Source organism: Nerophis ophidion, linkage group LG03, assembly GCF_033978795.1.
Source record: "Nerophis ophidion isolate RoL-2023_Sa linkage group LG03, RoL_Noph_v1.0, whole genome shotgun sequence".
NCBI classification, from domain to species: Eukaryota; Metazoa; Chordata; class Actinopteri; order Syngnathiformes; family Syngnathidae; genus Nerophis; species Nerophis ophidion.
Genome location: NC_084613.1, coordinates 49,478,174 through 49,501,292, shown reverse-complemented (window position 1 = coordinate 49,501,292; position 23,119 = coordinate 49,478,174). Strand labels below are relative to the sequence as shown.

The 23,119-nt window shown below is 38.2% G+C and overlaps 1 protein-coding gene across 1 annotated transcript in view; it reads left to right on the top strand.

Moving 5' to 3' along the window:
• Positions 1 to 3,833: 3,833 nt before the first annotated feature.
• The window catches only part of LOC133549747 (cytosolic 5'-nucleotidase 1A-like), a 67,602-nt gene continuing 48,316 nt past the window's right edge, over positions 3,834 to 23,119 (top strand). Inside the window, exon 1 of the mRNA XM_061895483.1 lies at positions 3,834 to 3,991. The gene's annotated coding sequence lies outside the window, so the exon portion shown is untranslated. The remainder of the gene's footprint in view (positions 3,992 to 23,119) is intronic.

The following is a 23,119-nucleotide window of genomic DNA, read 5'->3' as shown; positions in this document are numbered from 1 at the left end:
CAGATGCTTTCACAAAACTTCACATCATAATAGGGGCTGGAAAAAGTGATGTAGCGAAATAGACAAAAACGTAATGCATTGTGGGCTTCGCGGGCATCTGAAATGTGTTTTTTTATTTTAGCTTTGAGGGATGTGTTGAGTACTAGAGGGGGCATTTCCAAGAAGTGCATATCGAGGCTGGCTTCAGGTAGGGGAGAAGCCGGAAATGATGATTTGTGCAGCCTCGCTGCCAGGCTGTACCACGTGACTGCTTCGGGATGCCGCCCAGATTTTGCCGAAAGTTCCGACAACTCATAAATTGCCCAAGCTCCATTGAAAATGTGGGCATTTCAGAGTTATGGTCAGTTCGTAATCTGGATAGGGAATAAAAATTGTTTTTAAAATTCCAATAGAATCCAAAAATGACGGCAAATTTAATCCAAACAGTTTACATCTTTAAATATTAAATAGCTAACCTGTATTAAGTTATTCAGCAGACCTTAGGTGTTGTAATGGTGTACACTTGTTATGCCACATGACATGGGTTCGATTCTCGCCCGATTTGAGAGAAAAACACCTGCAGCCGTCACAACAGTTCCACCCAACACCCACAGCAGCTGCACCCTTATACTGGAGGAGCATGAGGTGAGACGCACGCTGAAGGCAGTGAACCCGAGGAAGGCTACAGGCCCAGATGGAGTCCCGGGACAGGTACTAAGAGACTGTGCAGACCAGCTGGCCGGAGTATTTACGAAGATCTTCACGCAGTCCCTCTCCCAGGCCGTCATCCCATCATGCCTGAAGACCTCCACAATAATCCCGGTGCCGAAGAAGAACTCTGTCAGATGTCTGAATGACTACCGTCCAGTGGCACTTACACCTATAGCTATGAAGTGCTTCGAGAAGCTGGTACGGACCCATATCACCTCAGTCCTCCCTCCCGAGCTCGACCCACACCAGTTTGCCTACAGAGCCAACAGGTCCACAGAGGACGCCATCGCCACAGCCCTACACTCCTCCCTGGGTCACCTGGAGACGGGGGGAAGCTACGTGCGGCTGCTTTTTGTGGATTATAGCTCGGCATTTAACACCATTATTCCTGATAGACTGGTGTCCAAACTGTCAGACCTGGGTCTCTCGAACTCCATCTGCATGTGGATTAAGGACTTCTTATCCAACCGCCCCCAGAGGGTGCAGTTGGGTCGCCACATGTCATCAAGCCTGCACCTCAGTACCGGCTCTCCACAAGGCTGCGTGCTGAGCCCCCTTCTCTACTCCATCTACACATACGACTGCACACCTGCCCACTCCAGCAACTCCATCATCAAATTTGCGGATGACACCACCGTAGTGGGGCTCATCTCGGAGGGAGACGAGGCTGCATATCGGGATGAGGTGGAGAAGCTGTCGGATTGGTGCAAAGTCAACAACCTGGCCCTGAACACCTCCAAGACCAAGGAGCTGGTCATAGACTTCAGGAGGAAAAAAACGGACATCCTGCCCCTGATCATCAGTGGTGACTGTGTGGAGAGGGTCTCCGACTTCCGCTCCCTGGGAGTCCACCTGGCCAACGACCTATCCTGGAGCACCAACACCACGGCTACCATCAAGAAGGCACACCAGAGACTGCACTTCCTGAGAATACTCAGGAACAACCACCTCTCACAGGAACTGCTGGTGTCCTTCTACCGGTGCTCCATTGAGAGCATCCTGACCTACTGCATCTGCGTGTGGTTCAGCAGCTGCACGGCCGCAGAGAGAACGGCGCTCCAGAGAGTCATAAAGACCGCCCAGAAGTTAATCGGATGCCCCCTCCCCCCCCTGGCTGACCTGTACAGCTCCCGCTGTCTCAGGAAAGCACAGAGCATCCTGAAAGACCCATTCCACCCCGGGCACAGCCACCTGGAACTGCTACCCTCAGGCAGACGCTACAGGGTGCTAAAAGCGAGCACCAATAGACTAAAAAATAGCTTTTACCCAAGAGCCATAGTAGCACTAAACAGGCACTGAGTGAGCACAATATGTCCATCATGTCCTCATGTGTAATGTTTAAATGGTTTTCAATTTTTTTGGACTACAATGTGAAATAATGTTTTATGTATGTATACATAGATACATCTGTCATCTCTATCTTTTTTTTTTTTTTTTTTTTTTTTTTAATTTATTTTTTATTTATTTATTTATTTATTTATTTTTTAATTTATACTACCATATTGTATATGCACCTTAGGAGGAGCTGCTCCAATTTCGTTGTTCTTTGAACCTGTTCATTGCAATAATGACAATAAAACTCTATTCTATTCTATTCTATTCAAATAAACGATAAATGGGTTGTACCTGTATAGCGCTTTTCTACCGTCAAGGTACTCAAAGCGCTTTGACACTACTTCCACATTTCCCCATTAACACACACATTCACACACTGATGGAGGGAGCTGCCATGCAAGGTGCTAACCAGCACCCATCAGGAGCAAGGGTGAAGTGTTTTGCTCAAGGAAACAACGGAGGTGATGAGGTTGGTACTAGGTGGGGTTTGAACCAGGGACCATCGGGTTGCGCACGGCCACTTTCCCACTCTGCCACGCAGTCCCTTCTCAAGTCACTTCTCGAATGTGTTTATCACTTTACACATTACGTGTAAATAAGTAACACTTTCTGTATTTATTATTTTTTAACCAGCCAACAGAAATCAATAGCTGGATGATGGAGAGTTTTGTCAAGAAAAAAAAAAGAATGGCTTAGAACCAAAAAAAAAAAAGAAAATAACAAAATCTCCTCTGTTCTGTACATCATTGTCCAAGTTACATTATATTGTCACCTTCCTCTTTTTGCCATTTCCTCAAGGTGACAGAAAAACATTATACAACCTGCCATATCCTATAATACAATCATGTTGGCTAAATACAAACACACAATGCATATGCAACATATTTTATTATATTTTGTTAATTCAACCAGCAAAACCCTGCGGTCAAACATTTGTTGTGATTCATTGTCATTTTACAAGAGCCATAACAGACGCAACAATTCCATAAATCACACATTACATGGCGGAGATACAGCTGTTTTTTAATTATGCATTTGTCCAGCATGCGGTGTCTTGTGCCGAAGCATGCATTGGAGCTTCCAGAAATTCTCGAACCAATTGGCTTAAGAGGTTCAATGCCTCATGAAGCTTCATCTGACCATCACTAGTGTTTGGTCAAAGTTTGTTGTTTACATACTTTGGAAATAACTACGGTTTTCTCATTCCGATGAAAACATTTAGCAAGTCTTGCAGCCACCTAGAGTTGGTTCGACCATTAGCCTTTACAGACTACGCATTCCAAAATTCTTCACCAGTATAAAAAATCTCACTCGTCAATGAGGACAAGCTCGGCTTTGGACAATTTAAGTTGTTAATTCAATTTTGTACTGTCCAGTTTTTCATTGGTTTGTTACTCACTGATGCAAACAACAATTTTCGTAAATTTACCTGAATGTAGAATCTGTTAGTGTCCGAAGTACGACCTTGGGGCCTTGAAAACCCACAGCTGGTTTCAACTGGCCCACACAGCATGAAGTACAAATATACCGGTTTAATGGTTACAAGAAAAAAAGTATACAGTATATCAGACTATTGACTAACTACAAGACTTGAACACTTGGTGAACAGACAGTTCTGCTTTCTTGTGAAAAGAATAATTCTTCACACAAGAAGAGACTACCAGAATATTATGCATACACATAAAACCACTATTGAGTTTTGTTTGTTTACAAATACTCTTTCATGAGTAAGGATGTGTTCATATGAGTGAGGGTGCCCTCACACTTAGTCAGCTAAAGTCCATTTTGTTTGGCTGATGTCAAAGGACGGCACAGTTCAAATGGCCCAGTGTGAGCATGCCCTGGGTTACTACACCGGTTGACCTCGCTGACGAGTTCTGACACGTCTATACGACTCAGCTGTGGAATTCTGTCAGTTGTATATCAAATTCAAAGCAACAGTTTTTGTTCAGGTACATCCAGACAGGTAGGACTGGCACACCTTGCACTCCAACCGTCTCACACTTCACCTTTGTCAAGCTCAGTATTGATAGTTGCTGTTGAGTTCTCAATGCACATTTCCACCCCTCGGGGGAACAGTTTCAGGATAAAGTATCTCTGAGTGGTATTTGTAGAAACTCAACAATTTTAATTTGATGTTTAGTCACAATTATTTTGCATGAGAACGTAATTCACACAGTCTTAGAAAAAAACTATAGAATCCAACACAGGTAATAATTCATACCAGGGATGGGCAATATGGCCTAAACTCTGTATCGCGGTATATATTGCAGTCTCCTACGATAACGATATATGTAAGGATATTTTAGATATTATGTAAATTAGAATAAAACCATTTCAAAACGGGTTACACGCGCGGCTAATTAAATATTCCATAATTTCCATTTTGTTATTTTGTCAAGACTATTATTAATCTACCGGTACATGTTAATTTATTGTTATTATCTGGTCACTTTCTGGTTCTATCTACACTTCTGTTAAAATGTAATAGGCACTTGCTCTTCTGTTGTCTGGACACTAGTTTTAGACAATGCTACAAATTTGAGTATCAATCCAATACAAAGTAGTTACAGTGGCAGTATTGATCATACCAATGCTGATACTTACAATTTAGAATATCATTGAATGACTACATTTTTATCATAATTATAATCAGACTAGGGTTGTCCTAATACCAATATTTTGATACTGGCACCAAAATGTATTGTGATACTTTTCAAAATAAAGAGTACAAAAAAAAAAATGTCATCATTGGCTTAATTACATCAGAAAATCAAAGAAGAATTTTGGCATTAAATAATATAGTTTACGTACAAGACAACTTCTCTTTTAGTAGTAGGAAAGCAACCAAATGCTCCTAATTTGGCTGTCTATGTATGCAGTAACATATTGTGTCATTCCTGATTGTATTACTTTGTCAAAATTATGAAGGACAGGCTGTAGAAAATGTATTATTAATCTTCTTGTTCATTCACTGTTGATATTGGTTTACTTTCTGTTTTAACCTTTTCCTTCCACACTTCTGTTCAAATGGAATAAGCACTGATTCTTCTGTTACTTTTCATACATTTTAGCTAATACTACAAATTCTGGTATCAATCCTATAACAAAGAGTTACAGGATCATATTATTAAAGTTTGTGTTATTAATATTAAAGTTCTCCTGTATCCAAGGACATTTACCTGGGTTTATAAATAACACAATTTAAAAAAAGGTTTTGTGATAATGAAGAAAATTGATGTAGTCATTGTAGTATCAGCTATTTATGAGTCTTTTACTTTGTATCATTACAGTTAATGTCTTTGGAGACCTACTCATGGCATTTGTTTACATTCAGGAGTGTCTCGCTTGCTGTTGCTATTAAATCTTCCTACGGTGTGTAGTGAAGCATGTTTAGCTACCCCTCGTCTTGCAGGGATGATACTTGAAAAAAAACTTACTTTATTTGTCGCCATGACAGCGACGATTGGTGATAATGGTAACGGTAGTGGTAGCTAAAACGCTGCTGACTGCGGATTGATGTTAGATTGCTAGCTAGCTATGTTTTAGGCATCTCTTGCAGAGCACCGCTTCTATCATTGTTTTTTAAACCAAAATGGGTTCATTGTCCTTTTTTTGTCTCCACATGTTTCTGCTTCTAAATACCCCGCACGTGTGCGTTGTCTAACATGCACGTGTGCGTTGTCTAACATGCACATCTGTTCGTTTCACTAGCAATGTGACGACGGCGCGCCGTCATGTCCAGAACAAAGGACAAAACTACCCGTATTTTTCTGAAGCAATATAGTACTGATTTTAATAACTTCATTACTTTATTAGTACAGGTATATTGTACAATCCTAAATCAGAAAAAAACACAGGATGGCGGTGTAACAATGTCAATTAATATTTAAATTACTTCCTGTTATTGGCTGTGATTAAAATCCATCCATCCATCCATTTTTCTACCGCTTGTCCATTTTTGGGGTCGCGGGGGGTGCTGGAGCCTATCTCAGCTGCATTCGGGCGGAAGGTGAGTTACACCCTGGACAAGTCGCCATCTCATCACAGGGCCAACACAGATAGACAGACAACATTCACACTTACATTCACACACTAGGGCCAATTTAGTGTTGCCAATCAACCTATCCCCAGGTGCATGTCTTTGGAGGTGGGAGGAAGTCAGTGTACCCGGTGGGAACCCACGCAGTTATGGGGAGAACATGCAATCTCCACATAGAAAGATCCCAAGCCCAGGATTGAACTCACGACCACTCAGGACCTTAGTATTGTGAGGCACATCCATTAACCCCTGTTCCTCCGTGCTGCAAATCCTTAACTTTTTTTTGCATTTTTTTTTTTGCTCTTTAAGTCCTCCAGTGTACAGGGACCTATTTCCTGAGTTTGTTAACAATAACAAAAACGAAATAAGATTTGATGTCTCTATACTTGGTATTGTTACTGTCAATATTTGTATTGATCCAACCACCTTTGTATACATTGTATACATTCTGTTAGTAGTTAGCATATCCTTTGCAGGGGTTCCTAATGGTACCGGAACATTAAATAATTTACAAATGACTGTATGTTCTCTGACTTTACTTTTGCCTGTCCGACTAGACACACCAATAAGCTTTTTTTTAATAGATGTAAAATAAAACTCCTCATATAAAATCGCCATTCGTTATATCTGTTATAATTAGTGACATGATACAATGCACATTAACAAACATATAACGTGTAAATGTGGCGTATTGTAGCTGAAGGCTGATTTCCATCAGCAGTCTCCAGCAGGTTGATGGTGTATAGTACCACCAACCTGCTGGGGATCTCAATGGAAAGAACCAGGCCCAGGGTTTCCACTAATTCAGCGTTATATTAAGTTGTATCTTCCATGCACTTATTTTTGCTGTGTTTATCTGCCAAATGTGTCTTGGTGCAAAAAAGGTTTGGAACCCCTGCTTTATAGCATATAGTTAGCTTTTCGTGGTCTTCCAGTGATAATGACACTTTTAAGAAACTTGGTTTATTTGCTGCCATTGAGGCGAGGATTGTTGACTTAGAAGTGGCTTTGCACTGTGGAGGGATGTTTGCCGTGTAAATGCTACATGGTGTTGAGGATACGTTGGTCGGCTTATTGCTGTCAAATTTGCTGGAATGTGTCATCAACATGCATTATTCGTGATCATTTTATATCAAATATCACCTGTATTGCGCATTCCCTAGCTCCTATAAAAAACATTGTATTTCCTGTAAAGTCGAATAGCTCTGAAATTGCACAAATTCTCGTAACCCACAAAACCTCGGGTGCACGCATTCAAAGTAGTGAAAGTCGGCAGGGTTCTTTTGTGATAGTATTCCTTAAGTAACGGCGAGTGCTTTGCTGTTTTAAAGTCCTCTTTATGTATTAATGTTGAACACACTAGGAAGTTAACTTTTACTGTTATGAACTTCTTTTTACGTTTGTTTGACAAGCATCAAATTTAATAAGGCGCATTAAACCCAAATTTGTGAAGTTGTTTCTATTTAAGTGCTAATTTAAACATTGGTTAACTTTTTCTTAAAATATTTTGAAAGTTAAGAATGTTGATGTAAACTACTTTTGCATAATTATATATTTTTATTTTTTTCTGTAAAAATACACACACACTCATATATATATATATATATATATATATATATATATATATACATACATACATACATACATATATATATATATATATATATATATATATATATATATATATATATATACACACACAATTGTTTTTTAGTGTTTTTTGTTTAGTTGAGTTTGTGTTTCTATTGGTGTTCTATTTTTACTGTCGTTTCCTTATTTAGCAGCAAAGACAACTAGTAAACACCAACATTGGTTAACTTTTTCTTAAAATATTTTGAAAGTTAAGAATGTTGATGTAAACTACTTTTGCATAATTATATATTTTTAATTTTTTCTGTAAAAATACACACACACTCATATATATATATATATATATATATATATATATATATATATATACATACATACATACATATATATATATATATATATATATATATATATATATATATATATATATATACACACACAATTGTTTTTTAGTGTTTTTTGTTTAGTTGAGTTTGTGTTTCTATTGGTGTTCTATTTTTACTGTCGTTTCCTTATTTAGCAGCAAAGACAACTAGTAAACACCAACATTGGTTAACTTTTTCTTAAAATATTTTGAAAGTTAAGAATGTTGATGTAAACTACTTTTGCATAATTATATATTTTTAATTTTTTCTGTAAAAATACACACACACTCATATATATATATATATATATATATATATATATATATATATATATATATGGGAAAAAATCACAAGACTACTTCATCTCTACAGAACTGTTTCATGAGGGGTTCCCTCAATCTCCTGACGATTGAGGGAACCCCTCATGAACCAGTTCTGTGCAGATGAAGTAGTCTTGTGAATTTTCCCCACACATACATATTGCACTCTACCACGGTATCAAACACTATTCTCTGGATAATCTAAATAAGACATATATATATATATATATATATATATATATATATATATATATATATATATATATATATATATATATATATATATATATATATATATATATGTATATGTATATGTGTATATATATATATATATATATATTTTAGACAAAAAATGAAACAATTGACCTATACCCTTGATGATTGAAAGGCAGTCCAGTCCATCACAGCAAGCAGGGAGACGGACATATCTTTCTCCACATTTAAGAGCCTCTTAACCTAATCAAGAGATCTTATACAATTCTGCTGCAGGACTTTCTGCTTTCCCCAAGTGAAGCTGTGTCCCACACATTCTGGTCATACAAGCTTTTGCAAAATAACAAAGGCTTTTAAAGTGTGAGCCAAAGCTTCAGTTTGTTACCAGTGGCTAAATGGTTTGGACTATTACTTCACCAGGAAGTGAAATAAAAATATCAGTATGAGAGAATCTTGTATTCACTTATCTACATTTATGTTGTGAAACAGGATGTTGACAGATTAATTAACATCACAGTCCAAGTTAAAAAAGAGAGCCATGGTGGCTGCTAGTGCAATGATAGGATTTTTTTTCAGAGAAATCAACATGGACAATATTGAAATTGTGTTTAATAACATTTACACAATCATTTGACACCCCCTTGTGCGTCTACAATCATGGAACTAGAACCTTATACTACATAGAGAGACGCGGTGTCCTGCCGGTTTAACTCTACCGACTTGCTCGACCAGAATTTCTGCTCCATAGTCTCGCCCATACAGAATTTCCGAAGTGCACATGTGAGCACTTTCACAAACATCTAGAACCTAAGTGCCGCTTGCTTTACATGTTTAATTTAGTTTCCATCTGTGAACCACATGCAATGACTTTACCCAGACAAAGCTTTTTACTTCCAAACACATAGCCGTGCTGTCCTTTGACAATATCCACAACGTAAAGGCGTGTTGCTTGAATACACAACTGTATGTCTTTAGCTTGACCTAAGTGTGTGATCAGGGTGGGACTGTGGAGAATTGATGATTTTGTTGTGTGGACAGAGGCTTTCTCCTTTTTACTTCCTCTTTACTCTCTCAATGTTTTCCTTTGTATGTTTTTTTTTTGGTGCGAGGTTTGAATTGTGCAATTCTTACACAGTAACCAGACATGCACTGATGTGACCTCTGACCTCTCAAGGCTCAAACTATTTAACTAGTGGCATGGGGGCCAAATCCGACCCGGGAAGGACACTGTACCAGCCCCCGAGTTCAGTTAAAAACTTGGTAGACAAACATTGTCGCAGCAAAAACCAGACTGCTCCTGTTGTATAGAGCAGTGGTTCTCAACCTTTTTTCAGTGATGTACCCCCTGTGAAAATGTTTTTAATGCAAGTACCCCCTAATCAGAGCAAAGCATTTTTGGTTGAAAAAAAGAGATAAAGAAGTAAAATACAACACTATGTCATCAGTTTCTGATTTATTAAATTGTATAACAGTGCAAAAATATTTCTCAATTGTAGTGGTCTTTCTTGAACTATTTGGAAAAAAAGATATAAAAATAACTAAAAACTTGTTGAAAAATGAACAAGTGATTCAATTATAAATAAAGATTTTTACACATAGAAGTAATCATCAACTTAAAGTGCCCTCTTTGGGGATTGTAATAGAGATCCATCTGGATTCATGAACTTAATTTTAAAGATTTCTTCACAAAAAAAGAAATCTTTAACATCAATATATATGGAACATGTCCACCAAAAATCTAGCTGCCAATACTGAATAATTACATTGTTGCTTTTCTTTTCACAGTTTATGAACTTACATTCATATTTTGTTGAAGTATTATTCAATAAATATATTTATAAAGAATTTTTGAACATGTCAGCGAATTTGCAGCAGATGCTTAAAAACGCTGATGTTTGATTAGCAGAAGATCCTTAAAAACAGCAGGGCAATCCTGTAACCATGTCAAAATAAACAGACCAAAATCAAATGTCTCCTGTGGAGGATGTTGGTTGTCTGGACTATACAAAATAAGATGGATAGTGAAGGGAGAAGTCCGGCTCTACCTGCGGTCCTTGGCTTTCTGGAAATGTGCCCCCCAAAACAAATTAGTTGAATATTCCCGACTTAGGCTATTCAGTTACCAAAGTGCAGTTCAGAGATCCTTTTGAGGTCAGTTTTTTTTTCTGCTCGCGGCATATTTAAAGAAAATACTTTAAGCCTACATCCGATAATTGACAAAAAAGTTGCCTGGAAGGTACAGTATTTTTAAAAGGTACAATATTGCAATATTAGAGAAGGTGCTGCATGGTTTCTTTTGCAATCTGGGAATGCCTTCCCTACTAAATATATTGCTGACCAAGTCAAAAAACAGGTCATTAATGTAACTGTGTCTCTACATTTACGCAGAATTGCAAAAAAATTGCATTTGTGTACAAATATCGGGGGCTTTCTTCAAAATAATTTAAATTATGCAAGCAAGAACCTTGATTAGTATCTGTGATTAATCCAAATTCAAATGTGTGATTAATCGGATTAAAATGAAAACTAATTTGACAGCACTAGTTAAATTTTTTTTTCATTGGTTTCTATATTTTCTCATTTTTTTGACATAAACTTGTTTAAGCACACGTCTGTACGTGGCCATCTGTGGAAAACGTTTGGACACCCTTCACTAAGGCCTTTTGATTTACTCCTCACAAAATACAAAACGTCAGAAAGTATTTGTACACTTGTAATTTAATTTGATAGTTTTTTCAATTATTCTTATGTTAGTGATATCTCTATTAGTCCAGTTCTTTTGATCACAGGATTACAAAAAAAACGGGTGTGTAACATGAGCAGAATAAATGTGGGGGAAATAATACATTTTAGATGCATTGTACCTCGGCCATGGGCGATTATGGAATCCATTAGTAATCGTCAATAATCGATCATTTATTTATTGTAAATAAATTAATGCAGACAGTTCTAAAGTTTGGCTGTCAGCAGTGAGGAAACTCAACAAGAGATCTGACCAGCTCTTTTATTTTAGAGCACTTTTGTTCTAGTTTTGCACACATTTCCATTCATTTGATAAATGTATTGGGAATTATGTCAACTGTTTCTTATTGCAAATACACTGTTTTTAAAAGTTGCAAATGATGCATGCGTTTTAGGGAAACAAAAGTAAATTTAAAACTGCATAAATATACATTAATTAGAGATGCATTAATAATCCATTTTTAATCAAATTGTTCCTCCTGAATCAAAATCGTAATTGAATAGTGAGGTGCCAAAATATTTCATCATCTGGTGTGGACTAGGTATGTAACAGTATAAAAATCAAAATTATTGTGACAAAAAGTTATCACGGTTATTATTATCGCAGTTTTTTTAAATGTGCTCAACATTATAAAAATTTTCTGTATTATCAATATTGACATCACGATTATTAATTACAATTATTCATTATGTTAAGTAAAACAGTGTTGGGGTGTGAACGCGATGCCATCATGTAATTTGTAATGTCTAACAAAAAGCCTATTGAATTCAATACAAAAATAACAAAACAATTGAGCAAGTATTGATGTTGTTGGAAAACTGACAAAGTTAGCAGTTAAATAAAGGACATCCTATTATAAACAAACTAAAGACATTATAAAAAAGTTGTGGCAACGTTCCCTACACATAGCCTGCTGCATGGTAACTTTGAGTCCCAGCAGCTGATGGAAGAACGCGATGTTGCACTTTCAAAATGAAACTGCAATATCAAATATTTTTCTCCTCCAAGACATACTTTTAGTGTTGGACAAATGCGTCTGTTTCCAATACTGCCCACACCTGTCGACATCTAATGACAGCAGTGTACTCTTAAAGGCCTACTGAAACCCACTACTACCGACCACACAGTCTGATAGTTTATATATAAATGATGAAATATTAACATTGCAACACATGCCAATACGGCCTTTTTAGTTTACTAAATTGCAATTTTAAATTTCCCGCGGAGTTTCTTGTTGAAAACGTCGCGGAATGCGCGTGACGTCACGGACTGTCAGGAAATATTAGCGCAGCACCACTTGCGGCTGAAAGCCATCTCTTTTCATCGTGCAATTAAACAGTATTCTGGACATCTGTGTTACTGAATCTTTTGCAATTTGTTCAATTAATAATGGAGAAGTCAAAGTACAAAGATGGATGTGGAAGCTTTAGCCTTTAGCCACACAAACACACGGTGATTCCTTGTTTTAAATTCCCGGAGGTGAAGCTTTACTATGGATCAGAGCGGTCAAGCGAACATGGATCCCGACTACTTGTCGACCGGCAGGTTTTGGTGAGAAAATTGTGTTAAAAAGTCGCCTCTTACCGGAGATCTGTGGAGTTTGCGCCATCCTTGTATCTGCCGTGACTTCCCTCAGACACTGGCCTCAAGACACCCGTGGACACACCCCTCCGACTATCAGGTACTATTTAATCTCACTAAAACACTAGCAACACAATAGAAAGATAAGGGATTTCACAGAATTATCCTAGTAAATGTGTCTGAAAACATCTGAATCCGTCCCAATGCAATCGCCTTTTTTTTTCTTAACTTGATTTTTAATTTTTAAAATTTTTTTCTAGTCCTTCGCTATCAATATCATCATTCACAAATCTTTCATCCTCGCTCAAATTAATGGGGAAATTGTCGTTTTCTCGGTCCGAATAGTTCTTGCTGCTGGAGGCTCCCATTAAAAACTATGTGAATATGTAAGGGACCATCACCCTTGTGACATCATCGTCTGCGACTTCCAGTACAGGCAAGGCTTTTTTATCAGCACCAAAAGTTGCGAACTTTATCGTGGATGTTCTCTACTAAATCCTTTCAACAAAAATATGGCAATATCGCAAAATGATCAAGTATGACACATAGAATGGACCTGCTATCCCCGTTTGAATAAGAAAAATCTCATTTCAGTAGGCCTTTAAACGCACTCCGAGACTCCAAGGAAGTAGAAGCTAGGGAAACAAAGCAATGGGCTCCGTTAACTGGGAAGAAACATCTTCAGGGCAAAGTTCTCGAGCAAAGTCCGCGTAGTTGCCGCAATTTTTTTTGAATCTGATGGTGCTAGTGCACACGCGCTGGTGCTGCGTCGCTTCCGTTTCCAGGAAGTAAGCAGTGTTGCCTAAAATGCATTAATAAATGACCTTTTTTCGGTAAGCAAAACTTTCAATTTCAATTTCAATATCATTATTCTGTTTACCTTTTGATCCCTAGTGCAGAGTATTTAAAATTGTTTCAAGATATATTGGTCAAGATATACTACGCTGTTTCTTTGACAAGCCCAGACTTCCCTCTCCCCAGCCACTTCGTCTAGCTCTTCCCGGGGGATCCCGAGGCGTTCCCAGGCCAGCCGGGAGACATAGTGTTATAGGTGAACCATTAGTTATTTGTGCAATATCAAATGATATACAGTAAGGGTGTCCATAATGATGGGCATCATTTGCGGCCCGCGACTTGATTTTTAATGGACCCGCACCACATTTTGAAGGGAAAATAAACACATCCCAAGTTCAAATATTACACACACTACTATGAAAAAAAAACACACCAAAAATGGGACCTGAAAATCAAACTGGCCGACTTATTAAATAAATGATAAATGGGTTGTACTTGTATAGCGCTTTTCTACCTTCAAAGTACTCAAAGCGCTTTGACACTACTTCCACATTTACCCATTCACACACATTCACACACTGATGGAGGGAGCTGCCATGCAAGGCGCTAACCAGCACCCATCAGGAGCAAGGGTGAAGTGTCTCGCTCAGGACACAACGGACGTGATGAGGTTGGTACTAGGTGGGGATTGAACCAGGGACCCTCGGGTTGCGCACGGCCACTCCTCCACCGAGCCACGCCGTCCCAATATTTAAACATGAGTCCATGATGATTTCTGTGCATCCGTGTGTACTAATTTCTTCCAAGAAATTTTACATTTTCAAGTGTGCTAAAGCCCTCAAAAACAGTATAGTTTGCAGTATTTAACAATAACATTAGTACAGAATACTAATAATAAGAAATAAAATATATCAAGGGGGTAATATTTGGCAAGGCAGTTTTTTTTAGCATAATACGCAAGGCAATTCAAAGTGCTTTGAAGATTTATAAAATTACAGGGAATTGAATAAAATCATGAATAATACAATAAAATAATCATGAAAATAATCATGAATTTTAATATTTTTTTAATATACAGTATAATATAAAGCTAATATGTGAATGTTTTGTTCAGATGTTATGCATACTTAAATTTTTCTGTATGTGGCTCTTACTGGAAAAAGTTTTGACACCCCTGATATAAAGTTATACTATTAATAATGAATTCATATAAAATTTGTGTTATGCAGAAATGTCATTAAAACAGGGCTATGGGCCAACTTTGGAAATCACTGAATTAGAGTAGGAGCTATCTAAGGTCCTATTTACACTAAGCCGGCTAAGGTTATCCAGGTTAAATTGCACCTAACCTTATTTGTGTCCGCACACAACAATGCCACTGTTTAAGACCCCCGATCCCCTCTGTCCGCTGGCGCAACGCGACCTAGTAGGCATGCGTGAAAAAAAACCCAGAGTCCATCTGCTCTCCAGTAGAGGATTTTACTACACTGTGAAGTTATTTAAAAGAGCTATATTGTAAATAGTTTGCCGTGCATTTCACATTTGTTTGCTGTGTGTTGTGTGTAAATTAAAATGTATCTCCTTTGAACAATATCCACTGTTGTGGTAGTTCAGTGAACTAGAATCAAGTGTGCTGTGGGGCCCTATTATAGTGAATCACACCTGAGACATCATACATTAATCAAATCTTTAATCGACATGAAAAAGTACACAATACGATAAAGAACGTTTTACAACAATTAAAACAATTAATATAGACAGAAAATACCCAAAGTATTGTTGTTGTGGGTTGACGCCGCCGTTGGGGTATTCTTTCACTAGATATGGCGTCAGGGGATAAGCTGGGACACCCCAAAGAAAAACAGGGAGCGGATATTCATCTTGCAGCAGTTGTTTGGGACACGAGGGGATGGTTTTATATTTCAGCTGCGCGCTAATGGCAGAGTTAGCGAAAATGTGGGCATCATGCACGCTGCCTGGCCATTTCACAGTCACATCAATAAAGCAATATTTGTAGTCACACACTGCCTGTATCACATCCACAGGAGGAAGGGACCAAGTTTTTCAGTAAATAGACTTACAGCTGACCCGGACATTAGAAAGTTCTCTTGCCGTCTGAGAAGTGTTGTATTGCCTTCTCTTAAGGCATTGATTTGTGAATTCCAAAAGCACCTGTACATGTACAAGAAGGAGAAACACGGTCATGTCTGGATGATCCACCTCCATCTTTGTTAGGAAGCTTCCTGTGGCGCGTTCTTTCTGATGTGTTTTCCTCTGTGGAGCGTGGTCTTTCTGGCGTCACTTCCTGTGTGGGCGTGGTCTTTCTGATGTCACTTCCTTTCCGAACTCAGTTTGTAAACAATCAATGAGTCCATACAAAGCTAAGTACCAGAGATTCAGGAATTGCACGGCTGACTTACCCGTGTAAAAATTTGTCTGAGGAGGGGGACCTTAAACGATGGTTTAGTGTGGCTGAAACGGGGCTTAGGCTAAATAATTATTCGTTTAGGGGTTTAAACGACTTAGTGTAGACATGGCCTCAGTTAATTCGGTCGGTTTCTACAAATCCCGTTTCCATATGAGTTGGGAAATTGAGGAAGATGTAAATATAAACGGAATACAATGATTTGCAAATCATTTTCAACCCATATTCAGTTGAATATGCTACAAAGACAACATATTTGATGTTCAAACTGATAAACATTTTTTTTGTGCAAATAATCAGTACCTCTAGAATTTGATGCCAGCAACACGTGACAAAGAAGTTGGGAAAGGTGGCAATAAATGCTGATAAAGTTGAGGAATGCTCATCAAACACTTATATGGAACATCCCAAAGGTGTGCAGGCTAATTGGGAACAGTTGGGTGCCATGATTGGGTATAAAAGAAGCTTCCATGAAATGCTAAGTAATTCAGGAAAGAGGATGGGGTGAGGGTCACCACTTTGTAAGTAAATTGTCGAACAGTTTTAGAACATTTCTCAACAAGCTATTGCAAAGATATTTGGGATTTTACCATCTACGGTCCGTAAAATCATCAAAAAGTTCAGAGAATCTGGAGTAATCACTCCATATAAACGATTATATTACGGACTTTTGATCCCTCAGGCGGTACTGCATCAAAAACCGACATCAATTTGTAAAGAATATCACCACATGGGCTCATGAACACTTCATAAAACCACTGTCAGTAACTACATTTGGTCGCTACATCTGTAAGTGCAAGTTAAAACTCTACTATGCAAAGGCAAACCCATTTATCAACAATATCCTGAAACCCCGCCGGTTTGGCTGGGCCCGAGCTCATCTAAGGTGGACTGATGCAAAGTGGAAAGGTGTTCTGTGGTCTGATGAGTCCACATTTCAAATTATATTTGGAAACAGAGAACGTGGTGTCCTCCAGAACAAAGGGGCAAATAACCATTCGGATTGTTATAGGCGCAAAGTTCAAAAGCCAGCATCTGTGATGGTATGGGGGTGTATTAATGCCCAAGGCATGGGTAACTTACACATCTGTGAAGGCACCATTAATGCTGAAAGGTCCATACAGGTTTTGGAGCAATATATGTTGTCATCCAAGCAACGTTATCATGGACGCCCCTGCTTATTTCCACAAGACAAGTGTTACAACAGCGTGGCTTCGTAAAAAAAGAGTGCGGGTACTTTCCTGGCCCGCCTGCAGTCCAGACCTGTCTCCCTTCGAAAATGTGTGGCGCATTATGAAACATAAAATACAACAGCGGAGACCCCGGACTGTTAAACGACTGAAGTTCTACATAAAACAAGAATGAGAAAGAATTCCACTTTCTAAGCTTCAACAGTTAGTTTCCTCAGTTCCCAAACGTTTATTGAGTAATGTTAAAAGAAAAGGTGATGTAACACAGTGGTGAACATGCCCTTTCCCAACTCCTTTGGCACGTTTTGCAGCTGTCACGCCAAATTTCTTCCCCCCTACAAAAACCTGCCCCCCGGAAGAAACTGCTTGAAGGACCCCAATGAGGGTGGAAGGACCTTAAAGCAGCCCACACAGCTGCCTGTTTTGAAAGCATTATAATTGGCTGATTGTCATAGGTGAAAAATAACGGTGAGGAAAAAATATTAGCATTCCAGCATGCTAACCTTCCAAGCTATTTTTGCTTTGCTAATTTTGCAACTGTAACCCCTAACGGTGAGGAAAAAATAGTAGCATTCCAGCATCCTAACCTTTCAAGCTATTTTTGCTTTGCTAATTTTGCAGCTGTAACCCCTAACTGTGAGGAAAAAATATTAGCATTCCAGCATGCTAACCTTTCAAGCTATTTTTGCTTTGCTAATTTTGCAGCTGTAACCCTCAAGAGTCATTTAACTTGGTATTGTCACGCCCTCATTGTGGTCCTTCAGGCATTGGAGGGGCTGTCACGCCAAATTTCTTCCGGGGGGAAGGTTTTGGAGGGGTGAAGAAATTTGGCGTGACACAGCCATGAAATTATAAGTTAATTGTTATTTGCAAAAAAAAAAAAATTGTTTATGAGTTTGAACATCAAATATCTTGTCTTTGTAGCATATTCAACTGAATATGGGTTGAAAAGGATTTGCAAATCATTGTATTCTGTTTATATTTACATCTAAGACAATTTCCCAGCTCATATGGAAACGGGGTTTGTAATAATGGCATGGCTCTTAGTATTGAATCCCTACCAGACCCATGACTACAACACTCATCAGATATGACGCTTGGTGATATGTAATTATTAACTTTTACCTGCAAACAAGGTACGTACTTCCTATTACTTTCATTAGATTACTCTCATAAATGACAGAGAAGAAAACAGAGAAGCCGATCCTTGATATTTAACTAAAGTTTTTTGGGAGTGAGATTTCCAGAGATGCTAAGGACAGGTGGGCCGGACTTTTCCCTTCACTATTAGTTTTATTTTGTATATTTTGGAGAACCAGCATTTTTTCAGGGTTACAAGAGTGCACTGTTGTTTTAAGGACCTTTTGCAAAAAATCTAATCAAACAACATCTCCATGACAGCAATTTAGGGTTTTTAATAATCTGCTGCAAAAATATGAGCCTTTCAAAACTTTTTTGAACTAAACTCGCAGGACACCAGTTGACTATTACAAACGTATTAAATAGTTCTGCTTGAGGAGCTATCTTATAGGGGCTACACTCTCACCAATGCATGTGTGCTGATGACATCAACTTTACCTTTTCAGCCTTTTAAATTGAGCAACAAGTGAAAGAGCATCTTTGTTCTTGGTAACAGGGAGGGTTACGTTTTGCAACATCCGCTGGCTTGTGATGAATCTCTTACCGCTGCAGTTTTTAAGAAAAACAAAACAAAAACAAGCTTATTGAGCAATATTTCCACCATGTTGACTGGTTGTCTTTTACCTGGGTTGGCTATAGTGATCAGTTTATACAGTTAGTGGGTGATGGAAAAGATAATGTCAAAAAATGACACTGCTTTGTGATTTGCATAGCAAGTTTTTTTATTGCTAACATTCCTTTGTCAAATATAGGTCACACAATAAAGGGTGAAGATCAATAGGTTTATACTGCGGCATGCTGTGTGATAACGGTCGCGTTAAATAACGTCTCAGTTGGCGGTAATGGAAATATTTTTTACTGGCAGAAGGAAGAAGTTGTCCTAAAACTTGCTCAATACTCACACACCCTTCCCTTTATTCTATTTTCAAAAACACAAGCGGGAAGAGATGCTGATGGATTGGCTCCAGCCACCCGCCACACAGACACACAAGTTTAAAGAAACTTTCTCTGGTCATACTCTCACTCTGCCTACTGACCCACATTCCAGCATGATTGTGTCACTGGAACTGAGCCGGCAGCCACCACTTGCTGGCATGCAAGTTGTAATCTTTATCCCTCGTCGTACTGTTTCTAACTGTCTGCCTATCCCCCACTCTTCTGGTTGTCATCTATTTTATTGACTTCCTATTAGCCACGGTTTGTTGCCCCCCAGGTATGTGTGTGTTTACTGATCTGGGTCATGCTTCTTTGCTTAGTTCCTCCTTGCGTGCCTGTCCCTCGCCCTCCCCACCTAAGGTCAACGTTACATAACAGTGTGATTCAGTTGGAACTGGCTGCATGTGTTCTTTCCCTCGACTGGTATTACACTCTTGTTGGGTTTGGGATGGCGTTATGTTCGACAAAGTGACTCTGCTGCCCAAAAGATCAATTAAACTCCTTTGAGCTCACAAGTTCCTGTTTTAGCACCTGTCAGGCTTTGTTTGGATTTTCTGGGAGTTTCCACTGGTCACAAGCATAATATGTCAGTCTATTAGTTGGGCTTCGTTCACGCAAAAGTCCACTGTGGCACATTGGAAACAATTATATACAGTCCTTTTAGGATTTAGGGGGCTTTTTTTGTGATCGTTGCAGCCTAAAATTCACAGCAGCTTTTCCAGAAAGTTGTGGCCAAAGTTGCAATGTTTTGAGGCTTATTTTTTCATCAACATTGAAGTTTTTTTTTTAAAATAAATTCATCAATGTTTTAAAGGGGTCATATTATGATTTTTTTTCTACATATAAAACAATTCCTTGCGGTCACAATTTTGCATATACAACAGCAAAACCCATGTCCCCTTGGACTGCGCGTACACCTGGTTAGCAATGTTGTAGTTTTAGGGCTTCTATCGAGAATTTCTTGGACATTTGGGAATCCCAAAAACGCAAAAACTGGTACCAGCTGGTAAGGAAAGTTGGTTTTGCATAATAATAGGACCCCAAAGTGTTCCTTGTAACCTTAACCTCAAAAGCACAGGATTTCAATAAAAATTGGAAAACAAATACTGTATTGATGTTTTACCTGTTTTGTACAGCACAAACATAAAAGTACACTAAATGGCGGTAACAGCTCATTGTGAATTTACTGTACAGTTATAATTAATCATTTAGAATAACAGTCATAATGAATTGAAATAACAGAAATAAACACTATTAAGTTGTCTGCTCTGTCGTCGACAAGTTGCAGAGATTCTCCATATTTATTTTATGCTTGAAAAGTGTTTCTCCATCTTAAGCATTAATTTATTTTCCAACACATTTACCCCCAAACGTTAAGCACATTTGTGAACTGTTGAGAGCGATCGATAGCGCACATTTTTGTTGACAAATGAGAGACAATGCGGGTTTATCATCATGCATAGTCATTTTTAACATGGGAATGCTGCCTCTTTGCCAGGTCAGCATTGCAAATTAAAATATGTTTTTACTTGTCTTACCTTATCTTAATAAAGGTGAAATAAATATAAATAATACATAAAGGTAATGGTATACATTAGGAAGTAAAGGTATACATCACACAGGAGGCTTACAGCCGTCGACAGGAACCAGGAGTAGCTCTGAGCTATGCGCAAGGATTGTGTTGTTTTGATAAACAAATATATTTTATAAGGTTGTTGTTCCTTCTAAAATATACGGGGAAGTTGCAGTTATTGGACAAAGTTGTTAGGCCGGACAAAATTTGCAGAAATTGGTTGAATTTGCGTGAATTGATGCGATCACGACATTGCAAAATCAAGGAGAGACTGTATAGTGGTACACAGTGAACCACAAAAACAGAAACCATAATGATTTGATTAAATTCTACTGTACTTTAAACTGCAGTCTGTGTACAATAATTTCCAAAAGTTTAAATAATCTTGGTCGCCGTGCACAAAAGTCATATTTTTTCCAAAATATGCTTCAAACAAAGCAAACTTTTATACTGTATGTCACGCAAAATTGTGAATCACTTAAACACATTTCTCTTTGAGATTGTAAAAAGAACATAAATTCAAATTAACTGAATATTTTATGTTTTTTCGGGGTTAACCCTATCCTTTGTTATTCGTACAGCCCACTTTGTGTAGGATTTGATGTTCCACGAAAATTGTCGCCAAAATCTTACCCCAGTTTCTATACAGTGTCTTGGTTATTTTACAGCCAGATGTCACGCATAACAAACTTGTACATGGAGTGCCCAAACATAGAATGCAAAAATACGTCAAGAACATGTTGATAGTGCTAGCACTTTAATAAAGAAGGTCAGACAAAGTACGAAGGGACCCCACCCTTGGCCTCCTCCCTCTCCAATCATCACCGTCTTAGCCATCGAATCTTCAATAATAGTAAAGGTTATATTAAATGCTAATTTACCGATTTCAATTGTATTTTTTGTGTATTTCACATTGTTTTCTCCATGTCAAACTTTGATTATTCTCTTTGAAATGTGTTTTGTCTAGAACAGATTATTGGATACATCATACTCCAGGGGAAAAAGGTATTTAGTTTTTGGATGACATAGTTTTTGATTACTGACAAAAAATGACCAACCACTGTAATCACTGTATTATACTTCTGCAAAACTTGTAACGAGACCTAACAGACATGTAACGCCTTAGAAGCTGAGAATGAAAATGAATTAACATTTTCAGTATTTCCCCGCGGAACCTGAAAACACAAAAGATACATAGCATTACCGCTGAAAACAGTCATCGGAGGACAGTTCAGTGCAGGCAAGGGTAGGAACAACACAATAGAATACATCTTTATTTGGATCATATTACAAATTTACAGCACAATAAATCAATCACACTTGCACTAAAGCAATTTAACATGTCTAAAAGAAGCAAAAAGTAGATATTATTTGATCCTACCCTCGTACCATGACAGTCACAGTCAAACAAAATGGCATTTTTAATAGGCCAACCTACAAAAACCTAATAGTAATAACCAAAGGGGTGGTGGTGTCACCTACGGATGTGGATCCAGACATACTATAGAAAATAATCTAAGTCGCCTCCCTTGAATGTTTACTAGTACAACTAAACTGTGCATTTTAAGAGTGTTAGCTGAGGCTATGTAGTCATACCATGTCAATGCAGCAGACTGATCAATTTGTCTGTCTAATCTGGCGATAATCCTAATCCCGTTAGTGTAAACACTGCTGCCATCTGTGGCTGTGAGAACGCCATGGCGGCCATGATAATGAAGCCATCAAAAGGTCTCCGAGGCGTCACGCTGCGTGAGCTGTCAGGGCTCGCATTAAACCCGCTGTCCGTTGCTTATGACAATCATGTTGAAGGTGGACAGGTTCTGTCGGTGCAACAAGGTTCAATTGGTAGTGTCAGAAAGTATTTTTTCTGTCTCTCGAAGTATCAGAAAATATTCATCTTAATGCGGTATTAAAACCGCTCATACTATCCACCTCAGTCCTTAAGCAAATTATACACGCAATGGGTGACCTTTACCTCATTGTAATACAAATAATTATAATATCTTATTTGGTATAGCTGCACAATGCAAACAAATCCAAACTGGCTTTACATGCAGTAAATAATATTGCTCTTGTCATTGAGTAATTCATATGAAAATTCAACGGTTTGTTATTGTAGTTGTCATATGTTTTAACTGCACTGCATCAGAGCCAATTGTAATATTTGTTTGTACGGTAAAC